General features: G+C 44.5%; 1 protein-coding gene across 1 annotated transcript in view; it reads left to right on the plus strand.

Moving 5' to 3' along the window:
• Positions 1-24,160, plus strand: part of EFCC1 (EF-hand and coiled-coil domain containing 1) — a 113,157-nt gene that overhangs the window by 12,314 nt on the left and 76,683 nt on the right. The gene's annotated exons all lie outside the window — the stretch shown is intronic.

A 24,160-nucleotide genomic window follows, 5' to 3' on the forward strand; every position in this document is an offset into this window, starting at 1 on the left:
CGGACAGCCAACGGCTGTCCTGGCATGCTGGGAGTTGTAGTTTTGCAACATCTGGAGGTCCACAGGTTGAAGATCACTGCTTTAGGATAATCCAAACACAACACAATAGTGTGTGTGGGCTTAAAGGGTACCTCTCATCAAAAAAACTTTTGATATATTATAGATTAATGTATGCAGAATAACTTTACAATTGCATGTTATTAAAAAATATGTTTCTTTCTATTTAATTTTCCACTTTGAAGAAATGACCACTAGGGGTCTCCCTACCAGTCCCGGCAGCAAGCATTTCAGACTCATGCTGGAGTCCTAAACACTACGAGCTGCCAGTCTGCTTTGTTCACAAAGGAGAACACTCAGAGCTGCCAGCCTGCTTTGTTCACAGCCTGTTTGGCTGTGAACAAAGCAGGCTGGCAGCTCTGAGTGTTTAGGACTCCAGCATGAGTCAGATATGCTTGCTGACAGGACTGATCGGGAAAAATACAATAGAAAGAAGCATATTTTTCATTAACATGCTATTGGAAAGTTATTCAACATTCATTAATCTAAAATATATCAAACGTTTATTTGATGAGAGGTACCCTTTAAAACACTCAACATAACCATCTTACAGCTGTACCTTATCTTTTTTTCAATATGTCACAACTTATTGTGGTGAAAAAATCTGTTATTAGGGTTATCTGGTTATAGTCCCTTACGCTGTCACTGTGAAGGTGCTGGTTTCCTCCCCCAACACCTTAAAATGTATTTTTCACATGTTGCACAACCCCTTTACAAAGTTATTCCCTTTAAAATGACAAAGGTCACCATGAAAAAATTATTCCTTCTGTCATGTTGATGAATAATTTTCTTCAGCTTTTTCTTAGTTATATTTGCTTTTGATAACCATTAGAGCTTCCACAGGGGTATTCATTTTGATTTTCAGGTTCCTGAAGGGAAAATCCCCCTAGTAGGGCTGTGCACATAGGCAGTAGGTTTGTGCACATAGGCAGCACTGGGTTAGGCATCCCTGCTGAGCATTTTCTTATATAAAATGAATGAATAGTGTGTAAGGCTCGCATGGTACTGTAAGGCCAGGTTCACACTTGAGAAGTTGCAAACCGAAAACTTCCGTCCAGAACTTCCGAGCGCTAGTACAGGGCAGGCATTGCCATCCATATAGACAGCAATGTATGTCGAGCAGAAATCCACGAGAACATCAAACAAGTCCAACTTTCTGGCGGAATTTTTCAAGTGAATTTTCTGTGTGAAAAGTCCGCCTCGAAAACTCTGCAGTGTGCACTGTGCATCGGAATCCCATTGCCAGCAATGGGACTCTTCTGCACTAGAATTTCTGAGTGGAATTCAAAACGGAATTCAGGTCACAAATTCCGTACTGTGAAAACAGCCTAAGGACTCTAGGAAGATTCCACTCAGATTCCTCTTGCAGCAGCCTCCCATTGATCTCAATGGGATTCTGCTGCTCTTTTCACACTTTATAAGTTCCACAACAGAACTTTTCATGAGGAGTTAGATTCTGTCAGAAGATTGAATAGAAGAGAATTTCTGTCTGTCAATGGGAGAGCACTTATGAATATCAGCGCTGAATCTGGGGGAACCACGGTGAAAACTCACCCTAGGGCTATTTCCACATGGCACAAAATCTGCGGAATGTCCACCCAGACAACATGGGCAGACATTCCGCACATTTCAATATTCCGGCGGTCTTAGGACTGCACATAAATGCGCCATCTCCATAGAAGGAAACGCATTTCCGAGCCTAATCCGCATAAACATTGAACAGGTTCATTGTTTCTGCTGACGCTGGAATCATTATTTCTGCCATTTATTTGCTGAGAACAAACAAACATGATGTAAGTAAGATGTGGCCTACATGATGGACGTCTAAGGCAGCAGACAATTTGTGCCTACAGGCTCCTGAGATGTAGATTTGGTTCTGCTCACCTAGTTATATCATGATATTGTGCCAAAAACCCAGAAATCCTAAAGACGACTAAAGGACTTCCTGTATTTACTGGTGATTTCTCAATTTTAGAGGAAAAATGCTGTTTATGTTTATGTATCGCAAATTGTGTGTTTCCTGATATTACCGAACACTAACTCAGGCTGGCTATTTCATAGGCATCAAAGAAAATACAAAAAAGTGCCACTAGCTAAATCTAGAAGGCTTTAAAACACCTCAATTAAGAACCATTATTAATGCTTTCTGGCTCTTTATGCCTATGGGAGTTAAAATGTTCTCAAGCAAAAGAAAGAAATCAATAACTGTTTTATCTGCAGCAGATTCCTGCCATGGGCGCCGCCGCCATAAAATTAATCTGTAAATTATAGCCTTACGCAAGGAGAGGCATTACACCTAAAGATGTGCTGTTTAAATGCGAAGAAATCCAAGAGTTGCTAAATGTAAAATATTTACGTAGCTGTGATATTCCTATGAGAGCTCCGCATGCTAAGAAATTAATTCTCTAAGGCAGTATTTACCAACCAGGGTGCCTTCAGCTGTTGCAAAACTACAACTCCCAGCATGCCCTAACAGCCTTTGGCTGAGTGATTCCATTCTGTGTCCTGACCTCCGTCTGCATTATAGCTTATTATTTTGACTGGACTGCCCTCACTTATTGTAAGTAGGGACCGTCACCATGGTTACGGACCCGCTACCTAGGGCGGGTAAGTAAGTAGGCAGGGATAGGGGGAGTGGGCGAGAATAGTGTGCACTCCTTCCCTGCCCAGTCGTGACAATTTAGCAGGCCTAAAATACCTGCATTGCCTTGTTCCTGCATTATGGAAGCTATGTCTGCTTTGGTGGAGCAAATGCAGGGCTTGACTTAGCTGGTCCATGATTTATCTGAAAGACCTCAGCAATATGAGTCTTCTCAGTCTCAGTCAGTATTAGTCCAGACCTTGATGTTTGATGTTTATCTCTATTTTATTGATTTTCAATAATAATACACAGTGTGCACAAAATAATACAGATCATACATAATGGTATTCCACCATTAAAATACACATTCATTCCCAAATACCCAACATATCACACTCTATCAACTACTCACATACTTAGTCCCTCCTCACTTCCTCCCCAACAGAAGGCTACTGTATCTATTCCTCAGATCACAAAATACTAGCGTTCAGGTATTCTAAACTCCCGCATTCTGAATTCTATCATTCTCACATTCTCCCTTCATATATATATTCTGACCTTTCAACAGTCCAACCTCTTCCCCTCCCCTCCTCATAGCTAATTTACTTTTTAGATCTGTATTTTCTTTAACCTCTCCATGCATAGTTCCCACATTTCATATTTCCTTAATTTATCTTTTGTTTTTTCCATTCTCTCTACCAATAGTCTTTGCATTGTAATTGATTGCTTAAGGGGTATCGTCACCTGGGTTATAGCTGGTATTTCTTGTTTTTTCCAAGCTCTTGCGACGGCATTCCTTGCCGCCGAAAGAACATGGAAAGTCAATATACTATCTATATGTGGGACATTTTCCAAGCCAAGTGAGAGAAGTACTAATCCTGGGCCCCAATTGATATTTGTATCTTCCCCTAGTATCTTCATCAATAACCCTAAAATTGTCCTCGACCACTTTTGTATCTTTTCACATTCCCACCAGATATGCATTAATGTCCCTCTCTCCTTTTTACATCGCCAACAGATTGGTGAGTTAGTAGGATTATATTTAACTAACTTATCAGGGGTTAGGTACCATCTGTATATTAATTTACGGGAAGCTTCTAAATGTCCTAGGCAATGTGAAGCTTTTGTTGGAGTCAAAAATATATTATGCCATATTTTATCTGGTATATAATACCCTAAATCTCTTTCCCATTCCTTTTGGTACCTCCATTTAACATGTACCTCTTTTAATTGTAAGGCTTTGTATGCTCTTGTTATTCCACCATCCCCCTCGTTAGACTTAAAGTATTTATCATATTTCTTTTCTTCTTTAACTTCTCCCCAAGTATAAGAGTTCATCCAATGCCGAATTTGAAGATGCTTAAAAAAATCTTTAGATTCTATTCCAAAAAGTTTAGATATTTTTTCAAATGGTATTAGTTGATCCTTCTCAGTAATATCACCCAAATTTACTATGCCTCTATTAATCCAATTGGAGAGGTCAGTCGCTGAAAGCAAATGTTGTAACATATCTATAGAGACATCGTTACAGTCTGGGGAACCAAGAATCTGATTTTTTAAGGCATATAGCCATACCTCTAATCCTGCTTTTAATGTTGCACTCCCATAGTTTATTACCTTTCCTGAAACTGCAGTTTCCCACAGTAACAGTCTTGGGATTTTGGTTTGACCTATTTCCATTTCTATTGGGACCCAGTGTCTATCCAGTTTATTCTGCCATATTTTCTGAACCTAAGATAGTAATGTCGCTTGATGGTAAAGATAAAGATCCGGGTACCCTAATCCCCCCTCCTCTATTGGCCTTGACAGAATTCGAGATGCAATTCTTGGTCTTTTCCCTTGCCAAACAAATCTCGAAATAATCGTCTGTAACGTTTTTATTTGAGTTTTAGGAAATCTAATAGGCAAATTCGGAAATAAATATATAATCTGGGGCAACAGTACCATCTTTATTATCGCTATCCTTCCCATCATGGATAAAGGCAATTTCAAATATCCTTTAATAGATGCATTGAGCCGGTGTTTAAGTGCTTCTAAATTTACTTTCACTAGCTTTTCTGGAGAAGCCATCAGTTTAAATATTTACCCAAATATACCAGGGATTCTGTTACCCATGAAAAGCAGTATTTCACTTGTAATTCTTGTCTCAATTCTTCGCTTATTTTTAAAGGGAGTATAACTGATTTGACAGTATTCATTTTATAGTAGCTTACTACTCCGTATTCCAACAAGACCTCTGTTACACCCTGTAGGGACTGAACCGGATCAGTACAGGAAATCAGAATATCGTCTGCAAAGAGAATTATCTGGTGTTCCTCCCCACCTACCTGGATGCCCCCTATTCCCACTGAGTCTCTAATTCGCTGTGCCAGTGGTTCAATTACTAAAACAAACAACAGAGGGGACAGGGGGCATCCTTGTCGTGTACCATTAGAAATATCAAATCCCCTGGATATAGCTCCAAATGAAAAAACCTTAGCTGTCGGGGACGAATATAAACCCATTATTGCTGATATCATTATAGAAAGGAACTTAAATTTCTCCAATACTGCCTTCAGATAGCCCCAATGCACACGGTCGAATGCCTTCTCCGCATCCAACCCTAGGAGGAGGGAGGGCATCCGACCGCGTGCCGCCTGCTTTATAATATTCAGGATTCTCCTGGTTCCATCAGATGTTTGACAACCTTTTATAAACCCAACCTGGTCCATATGTACCTGGTTAGGAAGAATACCCGACAGTCTAGCTGCCAGTACTTTTGCATATATTTTAATATCTCCATTTAAGAGAGAAATTGGTCTATAATTTTCTGGGTTCACGTGATCTTTTTCTTCTTTTGGAAGTGTTATTATTGTCGCCTCTAGCATTTCCTTCCTCACTGTACCCAATTATCTTATTTCATTAAACAATCTTGTAAGATGTTGACTTAAACTATCTTTGTGGGTCTTGTAGAGTTCATTTATTAAACCATCTGGTCCTGGTGCTTTAGATGATTTGAGAAGACTAATGTGTTTCTTTACTTCTTCCACCAAAAAAGATACCGAAAGGGCAATTTTTTCAGCTTCGGTTAGAGTTGGCAATTAAACTTTAGAGAGAAAACTCTCTACAAGTTCCCCAGTAGGCTGTACTGTATTTGAATCTCTATTCAGATTGTATAGACTCTCATAATATTTGACAAAAACCTCTACCATCCCTTTCGGATCGTAAACTCTTAAGCCAGATGGGGAAGTCATATAGGAGTCCCTCTCTGTCTATTTCTATTTTTAAGTTGTCTCGCCAAATATGCACCAGGTTTATTTGCCAACCAGTACTTATCTAATTTTTTTCCCTTAGTGCGTATTCAAATTTAAAGAGATCTATATTGTGTAGCTCTTGTGTAATATACCCAATACGTTTAACATTTTCTGCGGTGTGGTGTGCCTTATTTTTCCTGTGTAGCTCTGTAAGTTCCATCAGAAGTGATGTTTTAGTCTTGTTATATTCTTTTCTCTGATGAGCCATTTGACTTATTAAATGTCCTCTAAGTGAGGCTTTAAAGGCACACCACATCACAGATCTTGTAGATACCGACCCTTCATTTATCTGAAAAAAAGCCTCTATAAAAGATGCCGTGTCTATTGCATACTTTTCCCCCTGTACTATATTGGAATTCGCTCTCCAAATCCCTTGTGGCTTCATCATACTAGGTTTCCCTAATGTCAAAACAATTGGTGCATGGTCTGACCAAGATATTGTTTTAATTTCTGCAATAATTGTTTGCTCCAGGAGTACTCTATTTATGAGGAAGTAGTCTATTCTACTGTACGTTTTATGTACATGTGAAAAAAAATTTAAGTCTGCGTCAGTCGGGTGAAGCACTCTTAATATATCGTATAAATCCTGCTGTGACATTATTTTTGATATAGTTATAGGTTCTTTTAGAGGATTTCTTGCAGTGGAGTCTACTGATGGCCAGATGGTCTGATTAAAATCTCCCATTGTTACCGCTCTATCTCTACCAGAGAAAGCTGCTTTACGTATAATTGAGCATAGAAATTTATCCTGTTTATTATTGGGTGCATATATGCCAACAATTACATATTTTACGTTACTGATTAAACACTTCAAAATAATATATCTTACTTCCTTATCTGTCTCTATAGAGGGATTGTACTGGTACTGATTTGTTAATAGCTAAAGCTACTCCTCTCTTCTTTTGGGGTGGTGATGCGTGATAAATTATAGGGAATGATTTATTATATAGCCTAAAAGAGTCTTTTCCTCTAAGGTGTGTTTCTTGCAAACATAATATATCTGCTCTGAGGTCCTTTGCCTCCGCCCAGACCTTACTTCTTTTAAAAGCAGAATTTAGCCCTTTACAATTTAATGATACTAACCTTAATTCCATGGAGTGCTATACTGACTTTACTTGTTACACATTTCTTTCTTTCTATTGAGAGAGATGGATGGAAAGGTCAGAGTGAGGATCCACACATATACATTCTTCAACATCACCATTTTATTCCTGTCTGCTGTTCTTACATAGCCCAAACTTACATAACCCTTAGTAGCGTTTGATTTGTAACGCCAAACGGTATGTATGTCTTATATCTTCAGACATAGTTAGAAGTGGCTATACCGGCCTTGAGAAAGTAGTTCCACAGTGTTCAATTTTCAGTGTTCAATCCCTTCAACCCCTTCCCACAGTCCTCAAATCTACCCCACGTGAACTAACAACTTTATGCCTCTATTTTCCATAGTATTTAACATAGCCTCCCTGACCCTGAGCCTCCATGAGTAATATGCCGTCATCTTCTTCAGATTTTTTTTTAGACCTTATCCGAGTCGTGTACGGGTTTTTTGAGCAGGGGGCTTTGTTGAGCCGGGGAAGTGAGATCCGGGTTCCAAATAAAGTTTACTTAATTCCCATCTATGGATGCTGCGGTGAGCCGTGTAGGACCGGTAGTTCAGCGGAGCTTACACGCGCACCGCCATGCATGTCCAGCCAGTATTAGTCCAGACCTTGACTCAGAGGTTGCAAGATCAGGAGCAGTTAGTTTAGAGCTTGCTAGCCAGAATTCAGGAGCTGGAGTCCGCCCAAACTCAGGTGTCATTTGTTCTTCCTTCAGGTCCTGTGGAGCCACAAGTTAGTCTCCCTGACCGATTTTTTGATAACCGCAAAATGTCCAAAACCTTTTGTGAGAGCTGCAAATTGTACTTCAGGTTAAGGCCTTACACATCTGTTACTGAGGCCCAGAGAGTGGGTATTATGGGTTATGTCTCTTGTTCAAGGGGGTCCCCAGGAATGGGTATTTTCCCTTGGTCCCGATGCTCCGGAGTTGTCCTCAATAGTCGCCTTATTTGTGGGATTGGGTCTCTTGTACGCTGAACTGAACCATTAAAGCAAGGTCGCAGACCAGTAGAGGAATACTGTGCAGATTTTAGAAAGTGGTGCGTGGCTTCCTCGATCAAGCCATGACTTTAGCTGTGTGTTTGGATTGAGAATGCAAACGGGAGTGTTCTTCATCCTCTGTCTCTCCTGTCCTGCTTGATTCCTCCCCTGTCTCTAAATCTGTGCTAGAGGATGAACCTATGCAGCTAGGGTCCATTCGTACCCCGGAAGAACGCAGGAGGTTTAGCCAACTCTATGGCCTATGTTTTTACTGTGGAGACGACACTCATTTCATTAGATCCTGTGTTAAATGGTAATCGGGGTGGCCACTTGGGTGCACAGGTATGTCATGTCCCTCAGAGAACTACATCTGGCAAAGTTCTTCTGGGGGCATTGTTTCATTGTTTTAGAACCAGTTTTGCAGCAGCCTCTGACTAAATCTGTGCGTTGTGATATCTTAAGCAATAAATGTTTGGAGAATAATCATGGGGATTTGGAGTAAGAAAAGAGTGAAGAGGATTGTGAGGACACCAATGAGTGGTGTAACATTGAGGATGAGGATACTGATGTAGAAATTTATGATTCATCCGTACCTCTTTACTCTCAGATTGTGAAGGGTCCAGCCCTTCTAAAACGGGGAGGGGGACTGTCAGAACCTGTTGGGTTAAACGGTTCTGACAGTTCTCTCTGTTTTGGTTTTGGTTTGGGCTACGCCCGGCTGTCTAGACTGGCCAGCTGACCTGTTCTGGCTCCATATAAGCTGGCAATCTACTCCCAATCCTTGCCTGCTATAGAGTTCTGTGTACTCTCAGCTGGCATTTATATTGTATCTGTTATATCTGGCATTGTGATCCTTTGCCTCCGTGCTCTGACTCTTCTCCTGGCTTTGCGAATTGGCTTATCTGTAACCTTGTCACGATGCCGGCTGGCAGGTAGTGGATCCTCTGTGCCAGAGAGGGATTGGCGTGGACCGTGCTAGTGGACCGGTTCTAAGCCACTACAGGTTTTCACCAGAGCCCGCCGCAAAGCGGGATGGTCTTGCTGCGGCGGTAGTGACCAGGTCGTATCCACTAGCAACGGCTCACCTCTCTGGCTGCTGAAGATAGGCGCGGTACAAGGGAGTAGGCAGAAGCAAGGTCGGACGTAGCAGAAGGTCGGGGCAGGCAGCAAGGATCGTAGTCAGGGGCAACGGCAGAAGGTCTGGAACACAGGCTAGGAACACACAAGGAACGCTTTCACTGGCACAATGGCAACAAGATCCGGCAAGGGAGTGCAGGGGAAGTGAGGTGATATAGGGAAGTGCACAGGTGAAAACACTAATTGGAACCACTGCGCCAATCAGCGGCGCAGTGGCCCTTTAAATCGCAGAGACCCGGCGCGCGCGCGCCCTAGGGAGCGGGGCCGCGCGCGCCGGGACAGAACAGACGGAGAGCGAGTCAGGTAGGGGAGCCGGGGTGCGCATCGCGAGCGGGCGCTACCCGCATCGCGAATCGCATCCCGGCTGGCAGCGGAATCGCAGCGCCCCGGGTCAGAGGACGTGACCGGGGCGCTGCAGCGGGGAGAGTGAAGCGAGCGCTCCGGGGAGGAGCGGGGACCCGGAGCGCTCGGCGTAACAGTACCCCCCCCCTTGGGTCTCCCCCTCTTCTTAGAGCCTGAGAACCTGAGGAGCAGACTTTTGTCTAGGATGTTGTCCTCAGGTTCCCAGGATCTCTCTTCAGGACCACAACCCTCCCAGTCCACTAAAAAAAAATTTTTTCCTCTGACCTTTTTGGCAGCTAAGATTTCTTTGACCGAGAAGATGTCCGAGGAGCCGGAAACAGGAGTGGGAGGAACAGATTTGGGAGAAAAACGGTTGAGGATGAGTGGTTTGAGAAGAGAGACGTGAAAGGCATTAGGGATACGAAGAGAAGGAGGAAGAAGAAGTTTATAAGAGACAGGATTAATTTGAGACAAAATTTTGAAAGGACCAAGATAGCGTGGTCCCAACTTGTAGCTAGGGACACGGAAGCGGACATATTTAGCGGAGAGCCATACCTTGTCTCCAGGGGAAAAAACGGGAGGAGCTCTTCTTTTCTTATCCGCGAACTTCTTCATGCGTGATGAAGCCTGTAAGAGAGAATTTTGGGTCTCTCTCCATATGATGGAAAGGTCACGAGAAATTTCATCCACAGCGGGCAGACCAGAGGGCAAGGGGGTAGGGAGGGGAGGAAGAGGGTGACGGCCGTACACCACGAAAAATGGGGATTTGGAGGAAGACTCAGAGACCCTGAAGTTATACGAGAATTCAGCCCATGGGAGGAGATCTGCCCAGTCATCCTGGCGGGAGGAAACAAAATGTCGCAAATAATCACCCAAGATCTGGTTAATTCTTTCTACTTGTCCATTGGACTGGGGATGATATGCAGAAGAAAAATTTAATTTAATCTTGAGTTGTTTACAGAGAGCCCTCCAGAATTTGGATACGAATTGGACGCCTCTATCCGAGACAATCTGCGTAGGCAACCCGTGAAGACGAAAAATGTGTACAAAAAATTGTTTAGCCAACTGAGGCGCAGAAGGAAGACCAGGAAGAGGGATCAACGACCACCCAAATAACAGTGTTGCCACGGGAAGGGGGTAAATCAGTAATAAAATCCATACCAATCAGAGACCAAGGCTGTTCGGGGACAGGCAGAGGATGAAGAAAACCAGCGGGCTTCTGGCGAGGAGTCTTATCCCGGGCACAGATAGTGCAGGCTCGCACAAAGTCCACAACATCCGTCTCCAGAGTCGGCCACCAATAGAAGCGGGAGATGAGTTGCACAGATTTCTTGATACCCGCATGACCTGCGAGATGGGAGGAGTGGCCCCATTTGAGGATTCCGAGGCGTTGGCGAGGAGAAACAAAGGTCTTTCCTGGAGGAGTCTGCCTGATGGAGGCAGGAGAAGTGGAGATCAGGCAGTCAGGTGGAATGATGTGTTGCGGAGAGAGTTCAACTTCTGAGGCATCCGAGGAACGAGAGAGAGCATCGGCCCTAATGTTCTTATCGGCAGGACGAAAGTGAATCTCAAAATTAAATCGGGCAAAGAACAGAGACCACCGGGCCTGGCGAGGATTCAGCCGTTGGGCAGACTGGAGGTAGGAGAGGTTCTTGTGGTCGGTGTAGATAATAACAGGAGAACTTGATCCCTCCAGCAGATGCCTCCATTCCTCAAGTGCTAATTTAATGGCTAGAAGCTCTCGATCCCCGATGGAGTAGTTCCTCTCCGCTGGAGAGAAGGTCCTAGAGAAAAAACCACAAGTGACAGCATGCCCGGAATAATTTTTTTGTAGAAGAACAGCTCCAGCTCCCACTGAGGAGGCATCAACCTCCAATAGGAAGGGTTTGGAAGGGTCAGGTCTGGAGAGGACGGGAGCCGAAGAAAAGGCAGACTTGAGTCGTTTAAAGGCGTCTTCTGCTTGAGGAGGCCAGGACTTGGGATCAGCATTTTTTTTGGTTAAAGCCACGATAGGGGCCACAATGGTAGAAAAATGTGGAATAAATTGCCTGTAATAATTGGCGAACCCCAAAAGCGTTGGATAGCACGGAGTCCGGAGGGGCGTGGCCAATCTAAGACGGCAGAGAGTTTGTCTGGATCCATCTGTAGTCCCTGGCCAGAGACCAAATATCCTAGAAAAGGAAGAGATTGGCATTCAAACAGACATTTCTCAATTTTGGCATAGAGTTGGTTGTCACGAAGTCTCTGAAGAACCATACGGACATGCTGGCGGTGTTCTTCTAGATTGGCAGAAAAAATTAGGATATCGTCCAGATATACAACAACACAAGAGTATAACAGATCACGAAAAATTTCATTGACAAAGTCTTGGAAGACGGCAGGGGCGTTGCACAGGCCAAAGGGCATGACCAGATACTCAAAGTGTCCATCTCTGGTGTTAAATGCCGTTTTCCACTCGTCCCCCTCTCTGATGCGGATGAGGTTATAGGCGCCTCTTAAGTCCAATTTAGTAAAGATGTGGGCACCTTGGAGGCGATCAAAGAGTTCAGAGATGAGGGGTAAGGGGTAGCGGTTCTTAACCGTGATTTTATTAAGACCGCGGTAGTCAATGCAAGGGCGTAGGGAGCCATCTTTTTTGGACACAAAAAAAAATCCGGCTCCGGCAGGAGAGGAGGATTTACGGATAAAGCCCTTTTTTAGATTCTCCTGGACGTATTCGGACATGGCAAGAGTCTCTGGGGCAGAGAGAGGATAAATTCTGCCCCGGGGTGGAGTAGTACCCGGGAGGAGGTCGATAGGGCAATCATAAGGCCTGTGAGGAGGTAGAGTCTCAGCTTGTTTTTTGCAGAAAACATCCGCGAAGTCCATATAGGCCTTAGGGAGACCGGTTACTGGAGGAACCACAGAGTTACGGCAAGGGTTACTGGGAACCGGTTTTAGACAGTTCTTGGAACAAGAGGACCCCCAACTCTTGATCTCCCCAGTGGACCAATCCAGGGTTGGGGAATGAAGTTGAAGCCAGGGAAGTCCAAGGAGAATTTCCGAGGTGCAATTGGGGAGGACCAAAAGTTCAATCCTCTCATGATGAGATCCGATGCTCATAAGAAGGGGCTCCGTGCGGAAACGTATGGTACAGTCCAATCTTTCATTATTTACACAATTGATGTAGAGGGGTCTGGCGAGACTGGTCACGGGAATGTTGAACCTGTTGACGAGAGAGGCCAAAATAAAATTTCCTGCAGATCCAGAGTCCAAGAAGGCCACTGTAGAGAAGGAGAAGGCAGAGGCAGACATCCGCACAGGCACAGTAAGACGTGGAGAAGCAGAGTAGACATCAAGGACTGTCTCACCTTTGTGCGGAGTCAGCGTACGTCTTTCCAGGCGGGGAGGACGGATAGGACAATCCCTCAGGAAGTGTTCGGTACTAGCACAGTACAGGCAGAGGTTCTCCATACGGCGTCGTGTCCTCTCTTGAGGTGTCAGGCGAGACCGGTCGACCTGCATAGCCTCCACGGCGGGAGGCACAGGAACAGATTGCAGGGGACCAGAGGAGAGAGGAGCCGAGGAGAAGAAACGCCTCGTGCGAACAGAGTCCATATCTTGGCGGAGTTCCTGACGCCTTTCGGAAAAACGCATGTCAATGCGAGTGGCTAGGTGAATAAGTTCATGTAGATTAGCAGGAATTTCTCGTGCGGCCAGAACATCTTTAATGTTGCTGGATAGGCCTTTTTTGAAGGTCGCGCAGAGGGCCTCATTATTCCAGGACAATTCTGAAGCAAGAGTACGGAATTGTACGGCATACTCGCCAACGGAAGAATTACCCTGGACCAGGTTCAACAGGGCAGTCTCAGCAGAAGAGGCTCGGGCAGGTTCCTCAAAGACACTTCGGATTTCCGAGAAGAAGGAGTGTACAGAGGCAGTGACGGGGTCATTGCGGTCCCAGAGCGGTGTGGCCCATGACAGGGCTTTTCCGGACAGAAGGCTGACTACGAAAGCCACCTTAGACCTTTCAGTGGGAAACAGGTCCGACATCATCTCCAGATGCAGGGAACATTGGGAAAGAAAGCCACGGCAAAACTTAGAGTCCCCATCAAATTTATCCGGCAAGGATAAGCGTATCCCAGGAGCGGCCACTCGCTGCGGAGGAGGTGCAGGAGCTGGCGGAGGAGATGACTGCTGAAGCTGTGGTAGTAACTGTTGTAGCATAACGGTCAGTTGAGACAGCTGTTGGCCTTGTTGCGCTATCTGTTGTGACTGCTGGGCGACCACCGTGGTGAGGTCAGCGACAACTGGCAGAGGAACTTCAGCGGGATCCATGGCCGGATCTACTGTCACGATGCCGGCTGGCAGGTAGTGGATCCTCTGTGCCAGAGAGGGATTGGCGTGGACCGTGCTAGTGGACCGGTTCTAAGCCACTACAGGTTTTCACCAGAGCCCGCCGCAAAGCGGGATGGTCTTGCTGCGGCGGTAGTGACCAGGTCGTATCCACTAGCAACGGCTCACCTCTCTGGCTGCTGAAGATAGGCGCGGTACAAGGGAGTAGGCAGAAGCAAGGTCGGACGTAGCAGAAGGTCGGGGCAGGCAGCAAGGATCGTAGTCAGGGGCAACGGCAGAAGGTCTGGAACACAGGCTAGGAACACACAAGGAACGCTTTCACTGGCACAATGGCAACAAGATCCGGCAAGGGAGTGCAGGGGAAGTGAGGTGATATAGGGAAGTGCACAGGTGAAAACACTAATTGGAACCACTGCGCCAATCAGCGGCGCAGTGGCCCTTTAAATCGCAGAGACCAGGCGCGCGCGCGCCCTAGGGAGCGGGGCCGCGCGCGCCGGGACAGAACAGACGGAGAGCGAGTCAGGTAGAGGAGCCGGGGTGCGCATCGCGAGCGGGCGCTACCCGCATCGCGAATCGCATCCCGGCTGGCAGCGGAATCACAGCGCCCCGGGTCAGAGGACGTGACCGGGGCGCTGCAGCGGGGAGAGTGAAGCGAGCGCTCCGGGGAGGAGCGGGGACCCGGAGCGCTCGGCGTAACAAACCTCTTGGTATCGAATCGGACTGTGGACAGTGACTTATTGGGTGTATGTTTAGATATTTTTCTGTTAGTCTGAGTGATTACATTCTGTGTCCCAACCTCTGTCTGCATTATAGTTTATTATTTTGACTGGACTGCCCTCACTTATTGTACGTAGGGACCGTCACTGTGGTTATGGACCCGCTACCTAGGGCGAATACATAAGTAGACAGGGATAGGGGGAGTGGGAGAAAATAGTGTGCACTCCTTCCCTGCCCAGACTTCACAGTTATCCTGAAACTTTCCCCACAAAACTATATATCAATCTGCTCAGCTCCTCCCCAAACTTTGGCTAGTCATGTGATGCATTTGTTTGTTTTTTCAGCTGATAACAGACAAAAAAAAAAGAAAAAGCACATCCTGGCCAATATTATTTTTGGCAGACATAAGTCTACTGTCAGTCATCTTGAAGGATCATTCATGTGTAATTTACAGGTGATTTTTGACAACCTTTTTCTAATTTCTTAATAAAGAAAAATAAGTGGCACCGATACCTTGTGGACTCAGTCCCACGAGATGGATGGTGTAATACCAGGTCAGGTAACCAGCTTTATCCAGCCGCGGAGGTGCTAGGACAAATTCAATAGCTGTCAATAATGTACAAAACAAAGAGAAGACAGGCCGGAAGACCTGCATACCTATGCGTGAAACCGCCGGCAGTCGCCTCTGAGTGCCCCATGCTACCTTGACTACCTTACCGGAGGAGCAGCCGAGATGGGAGCCGATTGACCAGAACATGAGCGGTGAGTGCAGGATGCCTGTCTTCTCTTTGTTTTGTACTTTATCTCATTTCTATGTCATATATATTTAGGCTGAATTCACAGTGCGTTCCAGATTTCGTTTGGTGAGACCATTTGAAATGGCCAATGGACACTGACCGCCAGTAATAATAAAAGGTACACCACCAAACATATTAATCTTTGCATAATAACACAGTTAGGGCTGCTGAATCCCATTTGTAAGAGTTCCAGTTCCAGTTCTAATAGCATTCTGTGGTCATAGACAAAGGAGAAACAACATTTCTGCTCACCCCTCCTCGTTGTGTATTCCATAAGTCCGACTGGCCAGGTGCACATGGCGTAGCTGCTGTAAGCTTGATGAGATTGAACTGGAAAGATTCCAAATAGGAAAGATACCAGCACTCCAGTCTTTAGTCGGAAATATGTTAAAACATAAAGGCCTGTTTTTAGATCCCTAAAAATCATTTACAAAAAGGGGGAGATAAAAATACCACAGAAACCACTGACGCATTGATAAAGGGTCCCCCCCGAAATGCGCCACTGTTTTCCATGCTATTTTTTTTATCTCCCCACTTTTTGTACAAGATTATAAAGGATCTAAATAGAGCCTTCAAATTTTACTATATTTCCGACTGAAGACCGGAGTGCTGCTTTCTTTCCTGTTTGGAATCTTTCCTGTTCAGCCTTCTGTGGTGACATTAGTAAAAGCTAATTCTGATCTACTAAGACCCAACAATCCTATCATGCAATTGTTTGATTAAACAATTGATCGCTGTATGTAACAAACAATGTGAAAGTAGAATAGAGCCATTACCCAGTAGGAGTCACATATGACACTATATTAGGTTATCCAGACACATAAAATGTAATAGAAGCCTCCATTTGTATTCATCGCCGTATTAGCTTGTAATAAATGTGATTGCTGCATCAGATCCATACACTATACACAGACCATATGTTGCGTATCTGAAGATTAATACATGTTTGACTCCATGCGTTCACTTAGTGTCTGACTTCCAGGTCACATCTGCTCACTTGTGTAATTAACATCCCATTTCTTACAATTTTTTCGAGCTCAGTGAGAATGAATGGTGACGGCTTTGTTCTATAGATCACAGCCACATCCATCATCGGTATAATAACATGCTGCTTATGTTGGCAAGAACAAAATGAAAATCTTTCTGGGACACTATCCTAAAGACTAAATGTCAGTAATATACATATTATTTTGTGTTCTTTGTGCAAATACCTGGTCAATAATGCACTGTATATATTTGTGTTAGAATGAAAAGCAAATATGAAGCAAGATATTCAGGCTCCAGAGGAGAGCAGTGCCTAAGTGCCTATCTCTTCTCACTGGTGCTAAAGGAAAAGTGCTGGTAACTACCAATAGACTGGATTTTTAGGGGCCACCAGTAATACACTGCTCAAAAATATAAAGGGAACACTAAGATAACACATCCTAGATCTGAATGAATGAACTAATCGTATGAAATACTTTTGTCTTTACATAGTTGAATGTGCTGACAACAAAATCACACATAAATTATCAATGGAGATCAAATTTATCAACCCATGGAGGTCTGGATATAGTGTCACACTCAAAATCAAAGTGGAAAACCACACTACAGGCTGATCCAACTTTGATGTAATGTCCTTAAAACAAGTCAAAATGAGGCTCAGTAATGTAGGTGGCCTCCATGTGCCCGTATGACCTCCCTACAGCGCCTGGGCATGCTCCTGATGAGGTGGCGGGTGGTCTCCTAAAGGATGTCCTCCCAGACCTGGACTAAAGCCTCCGCCAACTCCTGGACAGTCTGTGGTGCAACGTGACATTGGTGGATGGAGCGAGACATGATGTCCCAGATGTGTTCAATCGGATTCAGGTCTTGGGAACGGGCGGGCCAGTCCATAGCATCAATGCCTTCCTCTTGCAGGAACTGCTGAAACACTCCAGCCGCATGAGGTTTAGCATTGTCTTGCATTAGAAGGAACCCAGGGCCAACTGCACCAGCATATGGTCTCACAAGGGGTCTGAGGATCTCATCTCGGTACCTAATGGCAGTCAGGCTACTTCTGGCAAGGACATGGAGGGCTGTGCAGCCCCCAAAGAAATGCCACCCCACACCATTACTGACCCACCGCCAAACCAGCCATGCTGGAGGATGTTGCAGGCAGCAGAACGTTTTCCTCAGCGTCTCCAGACTCTGTCATGTCTGTCACATGTGCTCAGTGTGAACCCGCTTTCATCTGTGAAGAGTACAGGGCGCCAGTGGTGAATTTGCCAATCTTGGTGTTCTCTGGAAATGCCAAACGTCCTGCATAGTGTTGGGCTGTAAGCACAACCCCCACATGTGGATGTCGGGCCCTCATACCACCCTCATGGAGTCTGTTTCTGACCATCTGAGTGGACACATGCACATTTGTGGCCTGCTGGAGGTCATTTTGCAGGGCTCTGGCAGTGCTCCTTCTGCTCTTCCTTGCACAAAGGCGGAGTTAGCGGTCCTGCTGCTGGGTTGTTGCCCTCCTATGGCCTCCTCCATGTCTCCTAATGTATTGGCCTGTCTCCTGGTAGCACCTCCATACTCTTTACACTATGCTGACAAACACAGCAAACCTTCTTGCCACAGCTCGCATTGATGTGCCATCCTGGATGAGCTGCACTACCCGAGCCACTTGTGTGAGTTGTAGACTCCATCTCATGCTACCACTCCACTAGAGTGAAAGCACCGCCAGTATTCAAAAGTGACCAAAGCATCAGCCAGGAAGCATAGGAACTGACAAGTGGTCTGTGGTCACAACCTGCAGAATAACCACTCCTTTATTGGGGTGTCTTGCTAATTGCCTATAATTTCCACCTGTTGTCTGTTCCATTTCCACAACAGCATGTGAAATTGATTGTCAATCAGTGTTGCTTCCTGAGTGGACAATGTGATTTCAAAGAAGTGTGATTGACTTGGAGTTATATTTGCCCTCATTTACTATTGCAAACCCGACATGTTTTGTCGGGTTGTGCGCCTGATTCTGTTGCATTGCGCCAGAAATTCTGTCTGCGCCAGATATTGCACCAGAATTTGTGCCAGAAACGAAAAAACCTGACTAACTCCCTATTTTGCAAAGAAAACCCGAAAATGGGGCGTGGCCGCTACGAAAAGGGGCATGGTCTCTGAAAAGGGGCGTGTTCCCGACATAAAACAAAAAAAAAAAAACAACATATTTACTAAGGTTTCCAAAGGAAATGTGGCGGATTTGAGCTGAGAAAAACACGACAGATCAGAGCATGTGTAAAAAAAGTAAAGTGTAGGGAAAGTGGAAAATGTAGGGAAACCTTAGTTAATACTGTGGAAAATAAATTGTAGGGAATTAAAACCCAGAAAGAAACCTACACAACACTCTTAGTAAATAAGGGCCAATGTGTTGTTTAAGTGTTCTCTTTATTGCTCACACATGGTAGATTTTTTTTAGCCTTGTTTGGATCAAGAGAAAAAAGACAATTACGGCAATTGTTTGTTGATATATTTTCACTTCTAAGGCTACGTTCACACTAGCGGATTTTCTGCTGCAGTCAACGGCCAGCAAAACCTGCAGCAGCAAACATACACACATGTGAATGTATCCTAAGGGTACGATCCCACATATGCTCATTGAAGAATATCCAGCGTATTTACCGCTGCGCAGCATGAAATACGCTGCACAAGTGCTACGTTGGACCGTACCCTAAAAGTGTTTCCCATAGTGCTGCCATTCAGATGGTGCCTGGTAGAGATGAGCAAATCAATCGGACGAATCCAAATTCATTCCAAATTTCATGAAAAATTAGATTCGGACTGAATCCGAACTTCGACTCGATTTGAAATGACAAATTTATTCATTCACTCCATTTTTTTATTACTCTAAAAAAAGTTAAATATATACGCACTCAGCAGTTCTACATTAAGGGAATCAGGATGCGGGGAAGGGAATCAGGATGCAGGTGTGTATTCAATTCCCTGAATATATATATACTATTGTATGCTACTAGTGGTCCCCAATTAGACCTATATACACCTCCTTTATGCAACGATATTTCCCAATGGTCACATCTACTGATACTGCGATATAATGCACATCACAAACTTCCAACACTCCATATACAGTCATGGCCGTAAATGTTGGCACCCCTGAAATTTTTCTAGAAAATGAAGTATTTCTCACAGAAAAGGATTGCAGTAACACACGTTTTGCTATACACGTTTATTCCCTTTGTGTGTATTCTAGAGAGAGGGAGGAAGGCGCCTCATGTGCGGGATCAGTAGATCTTGCAGGTGGGGGTAGGGGACGGTAATTCCCAAGCCGCTTACCAAAGTTGGTTGTGCGCCCACACACAACAAGGTTAAGAACAGAAGAGATATAGAAGAAGGTCCACTGCAGCCCTCCTGGGTAAGAGTAAAATCAAAACCGAATGACCAGGGAGTCAGGAGTTTGTCTGGCGCAGAGAGGAACCATCAGGCAGCCAAGTAAAATCAATGGATTTATTAGATGCAAAGCGTTTCGCTGCGCATGCGCAGCTTCATCAGGCATGACAGGGGAAGGCTGGTAACAGATATATATACCTCCAGGGATTAACCATTAGAGTACTTTTTGAAAGAGTTGTTACATAAAATTACATATCCACATATAAATGTGACATTGTATGAAAAATATGAAAAATATATAAATAGATACAAATAAATATAAATAGGCAAACAAAAGTCACAAAAATAATAATAAAACAACAATATAAAAGCACAATGCAATCTTATAAACATATATATATATATATAATATAATTATCGCATGTGGTGTGAATATAACACCACAAGCGACTCAAGGAATCACATCGCTTAGTTACCGGTGCGGCATTCAACAACGCAAGTTGGATATTATTTCAAAAAATGTATATGATATAAAGAGATATGGACCTATAAGATGTTATGTATATTAATTCAAAGGATAAAAAAAAAAATAATTTAATTGTATATCGCTGTCTTATTAAATAAAAAATAAATAATAAACAGTTCAGTAAACAGAATCGCAACTGACCAGAAGGGGATGTATGAACACTACTTGGAAAAAACTAAAAAAGATGAACTAGAATAACTAGTGCGGTATTGAATATAGCACCCGGCGAAAACGCAGGGTGTGAATATTCGTAAAGAGATCCAAATTTACAAACATTAAATAATTAAATAAAAAATACAGAGGTTTCTATATGCAGAAAGGAAGGGAAGAACAAAAAACGGAACTTGGATAATAAAACATAAGGAATAATAAATACACAGTGGGGCGCTCCAGGGTGAACAGCACAGAACGAACGAAAATTTTTTAATCAAGGTATAATATTTTGGAGATTAATCCATAGGAAAAAATGGAAAATTTTTAAACCCTAATTTATCAGATTATTTGACGGTATCGATACATTCATTAAAACCTTGAGGGTGCAAAGTATGTAGTTTGTGAATCCAGAATCCTTCTGAGGATTACCAATGGATTTTGGGTCACACTGTACAGCCTAGTGTCAGAAAGCTGGGTTTGCGTCCGAGATCTTCCAGCAGGACAATGACCCCAAACATACGTCAAAAAGCACCCAGAAATGGATGGCAACAAAGCGCTGGAGAGTTCTGAAGTGGCAGCAATGAGCCCAGATCTAAATCCCATTGAACACCTGTGGAGAGATCTTAAAATTGCTCCATTCCAATAAGAGAGACCTGGAGCAGTTTGCAAAGGAAGATTGGTCCAACATACCGGCTGAGAGGTGTAAGAAGCTTATTGATGGTTATAGGAAGCGACTGATTTCAGTAATTTTTTCCAAAGGGTGTGCAACCAAATATTAAGTTAAGGGTGCCAATAATTTTGTCCAGCCCATTTTTGGAGTGTGACATTATGTCCAATTTGCTTTTTTTTCCTTCCTTTTTTGGTTTAGTGTTACAGCAATCCTTTTCTGTGAGAAATACTTCATTTTCTAGAAAAATTTCAGGGGTGCCAACATTTACGGCCATGACTGTAGTATGCAAGGTATCAGTATTCACCTTATGTCCTGTGTTCGTGGCATTTTTCTCCAGTGCAGAAACGTCCTGGGAGATGACCTTGCTTGGAACGATCCTACGCTGGGGAAGGAAATTGCAATTTCTGAAACGCGTTAACTGCTTTTTTGACCTGTATCGGCAGCTGTTGTGACGTCACAAACAGTCGTAGGTCTCTGCAACTTACTATGGAACGGAATCAGCTAGTAGAAGACGCCGATCCTCCCAGCATTTGATCGTTCCAAGCAAGGTCATCTCCCAGGACATTTCTGTACCGGAGGAAAACGCCACGAACACAGGACATAAAGTGATTACTGATACCTCGCATACTATATGGAGTTCTAAAAACTAGCACCTAAGTAACTTGAAAGTTTGTGATGTGCATTATATCGCAGTATCAGTATATGGGACCATTGGGAAATATCGTTGCATAAAGGACACAGAATGCTTCACATTTCTCCCTGATTTCTTTATATTTAAATGCACTGTTAAAGTTGCACTGTGGTTTTAATTCTGTTTAACTGCAGTACTTTATTACTGTACTTTAGTACGTTAATATTTCATTTTAATAGTATGGGACTCAAAGATTGTGTTAAAGCACAGTTGTATCACAAAGGGTGGCCAGTAAGTATATTTCAGCTTTCTTTCCATCAAAACAACATGATGCAACATTGGGAGAGCACCAAGTGTCCGCAGCTGTGACCTCTGCTATGTTCTGTTTTAGCTAGAATAAAAGCTGAACTGTTATTCACATTCCGTACTGAAAAGAACATAGAATGTGTTATACTTTTCATTAAAATAAAATCAACATAGAAATATGTTTATGGTATTGTATTGTACTGTTATCATCTAAAGAGGTTCTGTAGACAAGCAAATAACATCTATCCTCCCCTTCTCCTGATGTAAATGTTAAAAATGTGGTAATAATATGACTGGATATATAAGCTGAGTATGTTAAATGGTTAATAAGTGCCTATATTATCTAATGTAATGTATATACTGTATGTCATTATGTGCCTTTACATGTTGTTACTAGGTCTTGTAACCAAGGAAGGTACCAGTGATCAGGTGACTTATAGGGTGACCCAGAGGACCCCTCCAGAGTCTCCCCCATAAAAACCCTGGAAGGAGCTAGCTAGGGAGTTCTAGTTTCAGTTTAAAGCATGCTGAGGAACAGTCAAGACCTGGAGAGAGTGTCTGGTGTCCTGAGGAGACCCAAGGCCGACCACGCAACCACGCTTCTAACAACCAAGTGCCCCACAGGTGAAAGTCAAAACCTGGTAAGCTACATACGAGCTGCAGCAAATTGTCCAAAATCCACTACAAGTCCCAGTGAGCCCTAAAGTCTCTGAAGTCACTGGTCACCTCCTTGGGCCTAACTGAGCTGTAAAGATTATTCCATCTGTCTGCCTCAGTAAAGCTGCCGTTGTTCCGTAACTTGGTGTCGGAGTCATTATTTGCCCCGTGCCTAGCCCAGGATCCAGCGGCCATACCTTTGGATGGTGTAGAGGTAAAACCACACCCTGGCATCACGAACACAAGGGGTTAATGCCATCTGTCTCTAGGGTAATAACAACTGCCCTTCATCACACCCTCACCACAACTTTTGGCGTCCTACGAACAGGATACGGGTGTTTGCCTTATGAAAAAGTACTTCCCCAGTCTGAACTGTGTCCAATATTGCAGAGTAAAATGCATGAGCATGCAACAAAGAGTGTACGGGACTGTCAGTGACATCTGTTTATTGCAGGGCGCTTTTGAAATAAAGGGAAGGTGAAGAAAAGTCTGCTGCCATTGTGAACCATAAAAAAATTGTGCCTGCCATGTGTAAAATACAGGCCGAAGTTATGTTGTGTAACAAGGTGCTGGCTGTACCTCTAAGAGTTGAAGATGTGCAGGAGAAGTGTGCAAAAAGGTCCTGCGTTGGTCCGCGTCCTGCCCCTGGGTGTGGAAACTATGTTGCTGTCCCGAGTCCTAAGTGGAACTTTAAAGATCCGCCCCATTGTTGCCGGGGAGCGTAAGTCAGCGCTGCACCGCTGACGTACTTCCGGCCGGCGACCATCTAGCAGTTCACTCTGAAAGAAGCAGTGCCGCTGGACCTCTTTAGTTTGCTGGAAGTCTGCAGAGAGAGCAACATGGCGGAAGACCAAGCACGAGGTCTGAGAGTCCTAAGATGGCGTCCAGCGCCCGAAAAGTTGCAGCGGCCACGGCACAGATGTTTCAGGAGTTGGCGGACAGGCTGCAGAAGATCTACAGTGGGGGCTGAAGACGCCTGCCTAAAAGTCCCGCTGCCCGATGATGACGAAGAGTGGCCAGTGACTCCGGCAGGCAGAACACTTGCATCATCCTGAAGAGCGTCGCTGGTGAGGCTATCCCCACACCATCGAACCTGGGGATCCTGAGCAGAAATCCACACGGAGGAATCGGAAGTGAGTACTCTGGCTGAGGCTGCTTTCTCTACCCCTCCATCTACCCCCAGCCCAGAGCCTGCCCCCCAGGTCCAGAAGCCCACACCATCCCCCCGGTCACCACCACTGTCCAGGTGGCTATTTGGCGATGATCTGCAACTCATCCAGTATATGAGACAGCACCTCCTACCCCTTCCAGGGAAAACGCATCCCCCAGTTCCGACAGCCCAGTCCGAGAGGGCTAAGTAAGAGGCCCAGTTGGCTGCCATAGTGGAAGAGATGAGGGGCACCTGACAAGAAGAGGAAGAATACTTGCCTGAGGTGCCTATCATGGCACCGAGATACCAGTCCAAATCATCTACAGATGTGCCCAGGCCTACTCCTGTTGCTGAGTAGGTTTGGCCTACTCACC

The sequence above is a fragment of the Hyla sarda genome, chromosome 6 (genome assembly GCF_029499605.1).
Source record: "Hyla sarda isolate aHylSar1 chromosome 6, aHylSar1.hap1, whole genome shotgun sequence".
NCBI lineage: Eukaryota > Metazoa > Chordata > Amphibia > Anura > Hylidae > Hyla > Hyla sarda.